The sequence below is a fragment of the Etheostoma cragini genome, chromosome 18 (genome assembly GCF_013103735.1).
Source record: "Etheostoma cragini isolate CJK2018 chromosome 18, CSU_Ecrag_1.0, whole genome shotgun sequence".
Classification (NCBI taxonomy): Eukaryota; Metazoa; Chordata; class Actinopteri; order Perciformes; family Percidae; genus Etheostoma; species Etheostoma cragini.
This window is the reverse complement of record NC_048424.1, coordinates 3,478,326-3,484,244: the sequence shown is the minus strand read 5'-3', so window position 1 is coordinate 3,484,244 and position 5,919 is coordinate 3,478,326. Positions and strand designations below refer to the sequence as shown.

The window sequence follows — 5,919 nt, the reverse complement described above, 5'->3', positions numbered from 1 at the left end:
TTGGAAAAAGGCTGCAATGAAACAAAGAGTGAAAAATTTAAAGGGGTCTGAATACTTTCCGTACCCACTGTACTTCAGTTGATCCAGATTACTACTGGCACAACCACCTATGGCTAGTTCTGCTAATCCTTTGAATACAACTGCTACTGCAACTAATCCTACTACTACTACTACTACTACTACTATTAGAAGTGCTGCTGCTGTTCCTGTTCAACACATGAGGGAGTAAAACAAACAACAGATTTGGACAGTCAACCAGCCATCGGATTAGAGATTAAAAGTATTTTCTAATCTTCTTTTGCTGTGGCCAAACTTGGTGATGTCTGAGCTTCAGCTGACCTACTGTACAATAAGTTAATGCCTTCAACTTTCCCCCCAACAAGTCGCTTGCTGGTTTTCATCCTCATGTCACAGAGTCTCAGGGCACCAAACAACAAAAGCCCCAACACACTGGCAATAAAGCGTCTAGTTTCTCTGTGGGATACAACATGGGAGGCACCCAGTGGTCTGTCCCCCTGCCCCCCGGAAGAGAGTAAATCCTAAATCTTATTTCTGCTGCAAATCCTCAGAGAGACTCACTGGGTCAAACCATCCTCCATATTTTATCATCATCATCCTCATGCTCCTCCTCTGGGTGTGAGTGTTGAAATATGGTGTAAGAATAGTTCATAATGTCAAAGAGCTACGTGGGTTATATTAGGGCTGTGCAATAGAGGGTGACACGTGTATCAGTTGTTGCCTACAAAAATACTCCCGGCATGTCCCGATCATGTGACTGCGCCCCCCCCCCCCCAAAAAAAAAAAAACATCCCGAGATAAAGACTACCGGATTGTGTCCCGCTGACGTTTTGTTCCTTGCGCGGTCTAAGCAAGTTATCAGACCCCCCGTAGCATTTCTTCTATTCCAACATATTCGAGCCTGGAGAGGGACTGATTGGTATCTTACCTTCTCTCCGTTGTCTCCTCTGTCACTGATTTTTAAAATAGTATCCTGCATTGTTGTTGTTTACGCACCTTTTTCCACGTCTGATTCCCTCCACGTCATGAATGGACTCCACCCATCCAACTATTAAACTAGTATTAAGCTACCAGCTTTTTTTAACAGTCAGATATCCAACTAATACCTAACTAGTTTTAAGCTACCGGCTTTTAAACAGTCAAATATTATCTGACTACTACCTGTCTAGTATTTTGCTACAGGCTTTTAAACAGTCGGATATCACAGCACTTAGTTTTCCCAGGTGGCGTAGCAACAACGAAGAGTTTCAGCGTTGCGGGTAGACCTGACAGGCCTTCAGACGAACCAAAGATGGCGATCTATGGCGAGCTGAGTTGACCACACACAGGCCTAATATAGCCGTAACTTCCCCTTGTCTTTATGATTGAATAAAATGCCTTGCAAGTCTTCCGACTCCTTCCTGCTTCCGCCCCCCCCCGTTGATTTCGATGCTCTATCCGTCCCTATCACGTTACCAACCGTGAGATTGACTACCGTACTAAAGAACTGTCACCCTCTACTGTGCAATTTAAATTTTGATTGTGATTTATACTCCTAACACGCAAAAACAATAATCCCAATGATCACAGAAAACAATGTAATCGAGAAAATCTATTCTTTCGCACATTACGTTTTGCAACTAAACTTTTATTTTGTCTTGTGTCCTGAATGCCACTTACGCCCGAAGGCTAAACTCACTCGGCCAACGTGGTCCTTCTGAGCACATGGGTGTTTTCCCTGGCTTTGTGGAAGGATTAGGGTTTAGGCGTCCTTACTCAAGAAAATGTTAATTTTTCCCACATTTGGTATCTCTTTGTGGGTTTCTGCATTTCTTTGTAGTCGTGTTGTGTCTCTCTTTGGTCATTTCTGTCTTGTTTTGGGTCTCTGTGGTGATTTGGCCTCTCTTTGTAGTCGGTTTGTGTCCCTTTGTGGTATGTTTACATTATTATTAGGCCTGTCGCAATATGCAATAAATCAATTAATCGCACGATAAAAAAAATGAGCTCGATCATTATTTTTATTCCACTGCATTTTTTGTTAACAGAGACTGAGAGTCCATTTTTTTAATGTTTTTGGTTGTTTTGTTCATTTATTGTGGTAAATTTAAAATGTCTTCCAGTTCCAGTGATAAATATTCTTTAGAAATAAAAGGTTATTGATCTTTGAAAAGGTGTACCTGAATTATTATGCCGTTATCATTATATTAGATGAAAATGGTCTCAGAACAACAATATTACTGTTCATCGCAATAATTTCTGGGACAACGTTTTGTCCAGCAAAATTTGTTACTGTTACAGGCCTAATTATTATCATCATATCTGTGTCTAAAACATTGGAAAATCTAGTGCAGATAATAAATAAATAAATACCACTCAGAAAGCTTAAAGTCTACAATAATTAGATCTGACAAAAGTCTTTGGCTTACATAGGTGCTGCCCAAAATGGCTCGGGTGCTGCCCCCAAAACCTTATAATGGCGGGGAAGACTCTGCACATCACCCTGAAGCAATTGGGATGATTAGGTTGGAAAAGATAGCTTTTAAACTGCAAGAGAATGCGATGGAAAATGCTGAAACACGGGCACCTGTGGAAGCTTCCTTAACCCAAGGCTGTGCAATTAATCACACTTTGATTTAAGCTCCTAGCAATCACAAAAAGATTTAGCACATTGAGTTTAGCGCGTAAACTATTATTTTGTCTTGACACGGGTTTGTGATCCTAATTTCGTTTCATCTAATCTATTTTAATTAACGGTTTTGTATTTTCTGCAATTCTTGTTTTCAAAAGATTGTGAAAGAGCACTACAACAGTTCATCTTGTTATGTGTTTAACACTATTTTAATATTTGAATAAACTTTTTATTTTATTTAATTAAGGGAAATTCAAAAAGTTCAGACAGAAAAAGTATGATGGAAAATTTCCCAGTTCAAGGTGTTTTTACTGTTGATTTGTTTGAACTTATTTACTCAATAGTTGCAACATCTTTCCAAAAGTCAGCAAGTAATCGTGTTAAATAGGTGTGATTATTAATCATGATTAAGGTTTTTTTTCATAATCGTGCAGCCCCTAAGTTAAATTTATACGACCCGTATCTTGCACCCGGCCCAGCACAAAGCCCGACACACGAGTCTTTGCTAGTTTAAGAACGTCCACCACCCAAGTTGTTTAAATAACAAACGCACCTGCACCCATCTGTGCGCCCATGTGCGTGCTGGTCTTAAAGGGAGGTGTGTTCAGGTGCATTCTGGGCGTATTGCTATCTTGAGGGAGCGAGAAGTTATCGCGCCATTGACCAACAGAAACCTGGTCTAAAGTCAATAACACAGCATTCCATTGTTATTTTAACAGAGAATTAGTAAAATGATGCTAGGCTCGTGCACATGGTGCACACACTATGCTTGTTACACCGACCAACACATACATAAACACACACACACTCATTGACGAACACACACACAACCACAGACACACACACAGACGCGCACACATATATACATATATGTACATTTATTTGTCAAGCTGGAAAGGTTTGGAGATTTGTGCATGTAACAAGGTGTGTTGGCAGAGTATTCCACTGACTTAAAGCCACTAAATAAAAGGTTGATTTACCAAACAAAGTCTTGCAATTGGGAATACTGCACTCTGTGTTTATTACAGAGGTGAACTTAATACATTTTTTAGAGTACCAAGAACATAAATGAACAAAACTACATTTATAAAGTGCTAGAGATCACGGCAATTTAAATGTGTGTAAATAATATTCATCTACATTTTCCCTCTACCATTTAGTTACCCTCGCTGATCTAAAACAAAACAATACATATTTTACAAATACTATATGAGCCAGATTTATCTTAGAGAAGGTTTCTTGTCTTTTGGTAACAGTATTAGTAATAACAGTACTTTGTTGCTTCCTCTGGGACTTGAGGCATGCGATGGCATAAGCTTTTGGATTCATGAGCTTTGTAACTAAAGCATAAGTATTTATTCCTCAGAGCCAGACTGCAATGTCGCAGTGTAGGTTATGTGTGGAGACAGCGTCTGCAGCCAATTATAATAGGATAATAAACATTATGTTTATATAAAGCTTTTTTTTAAATGACTAGTGCGGGCGCCCAGATAGCTCTGATGTTAGAGCAGGCGCCCACATAAAGAGGTTTAGGCTACTCCTTGACGCAGCAGGCTCGGGTTCGACTCTGACCTGCGGCCCTTTGCTGTATGTCATTGCCACATGTCTTCACCTGTCCTCTAAAAATAAAGGCCTAAAATGCCTAGAAACAAATCCTTAAATATTACTAGTTCAGTGCTCCCGTTTAGGGCTCAAGACTGTTCGGGATGGGCCGATTGCTTGGTTCCCAATGTTTTTTCACACGCACATCCACACACACACGCACATCCGCGCACACACACACACACACACACACACACACAGGGGTGGCTGTGGCTCAGTGGTAGAGCGGTTGCCTGCCAATCGGAAGGTTGGTGGTTCGATCCCCGCACCTGCAGTCATTGTCGAAGTGTCCTTGGGCAAGACACTGAACCCCGAGTTGCCCCCGGTGCTGTGCATCGGAGTGTGAATGTGTGTGAATATTTATCTGATGAGCAGGTGGCACCTTGTACGGCAGCCCCGGCCACAGTGTATGAATGTGTGTGGATGGTGAATGTTTCCTGTAGATGTAAAAGCACTTTGAGCAGTTGTTAAGACTGGAAAAGCGCTATATAAATACAGCACATTTACACACACACACATTTATAAAAAAAAGAATTTTTTTTTTTATAAGTGGCAAAAGCAGTGAAATATAAAGAAATATAAAGTCAACAAGGAACACAAGTTGAATCACCTTTAGTGTTAACACTGTACCACCAGGGTAATTGGGTGCTTTTCTTTAAAACATTTAAAACATGCATAAACCACATACATACATTACACACATGATAGCAAATCAAACAACACTTAGTCAAACTACACTTGCATAACCAAACCCTATTACTTGTGCACCCCACATACAAAAGTCAAATTTTCATACATTTTTCAGTTTTTTTTAACAGCTATCTTTTCCAACTTAATTATTCCGATTTCTTCAGGGTGATGTGCTTATCAAATAGGAACCACCCAGACCAGTATGGACTGTCAGACTGGTGCTGAGGAGACAATGTTATTTTACTGGATAAGTACAAGCAGTTCCGTTTACAGGGGCTGTCAACGCTGTCAAATAAAATTTGTTTTATTGGTTTCAGTGGAGTGTTGCGTCACGTCCTTGGCCTGGTGAGAATACACCAGCGAAACACCAGTGTGGAAGTATTCAGACCCTTAGTTACTTACCCACTGCACTAAGTGCAACTTGCACAATTAGTTTATTGTGTTTATCTACATATGTATCATTATACTAGACTAGTTTAGGCAGTTGTATTCCCAACTTGTATATATTTCAATTACTTGTTCTTGTATTTTATCCTATTATTTCATGTATATTGTATGTATGTATACATATCTATCTATCTAAACTACAACTGTAGCACTACTCTGTTGCAAGTAAAGGTCCTGCATTAAAAATGCTACTTAAGTAAAAGTATGTAAGTATCATCTGGTAAATGTAGTTAAAGTATTCAAAATAAAGTAAAATCCTCCTTTCAGAAAGTGTAAAGGATCCAAACATTTGTGTTTAATGGTCTGATTGTCTCAGCTGGACTTGTGGGCCGTTATATTGTTGGCTACTTCCCCCCCCCCAACACTTTATAATCAAAATAATCAGGAATCGTGTAAAGTAACTAGTAACTAAAGCTGTCAGATGAATGTAGTGAAGTAAAAAATACAATCTTTCTTTCTGAAATGTAGTTGAGTAGAAGTAGTGTGTGTGTGTGTGTGTGTGTGTGTGTGTGTGTGTGTGTGTGTGTGTGTGTGTGTGTGTGTGTGTGTGTGTG

The 5,919-nt window shown here is 39.7% G+C and overlaps 1 long non-coding RNA gene across 1 annotated transcript in view; it reads right to left on the bottom strand.

Annotated features, from left to right (window-relative positions):
- The window catches only part of LOC117961312, a 13,159-nt gene extending 7,376 nt beyond the window's left edge, over window positions 1-5,783 (bottom strand). The window contains exons 1-2 of the long non-coding RNA XR_004660378.1: window positions 5,768-5,783; window positions 1,639-1,642 (exon numbers count right to left, since the gene is read on the bottom strand). This is a non-coding gene — a long non-coding RNA (uncharacterized LOC117961312). The remainder of the gene's footprint in view (window positions 1-1,638; window positions 1,643-5,767) is intronic.
- Between the last annotated feature and the right edge of the window lie 136 nt (window positions 5,784-5,919).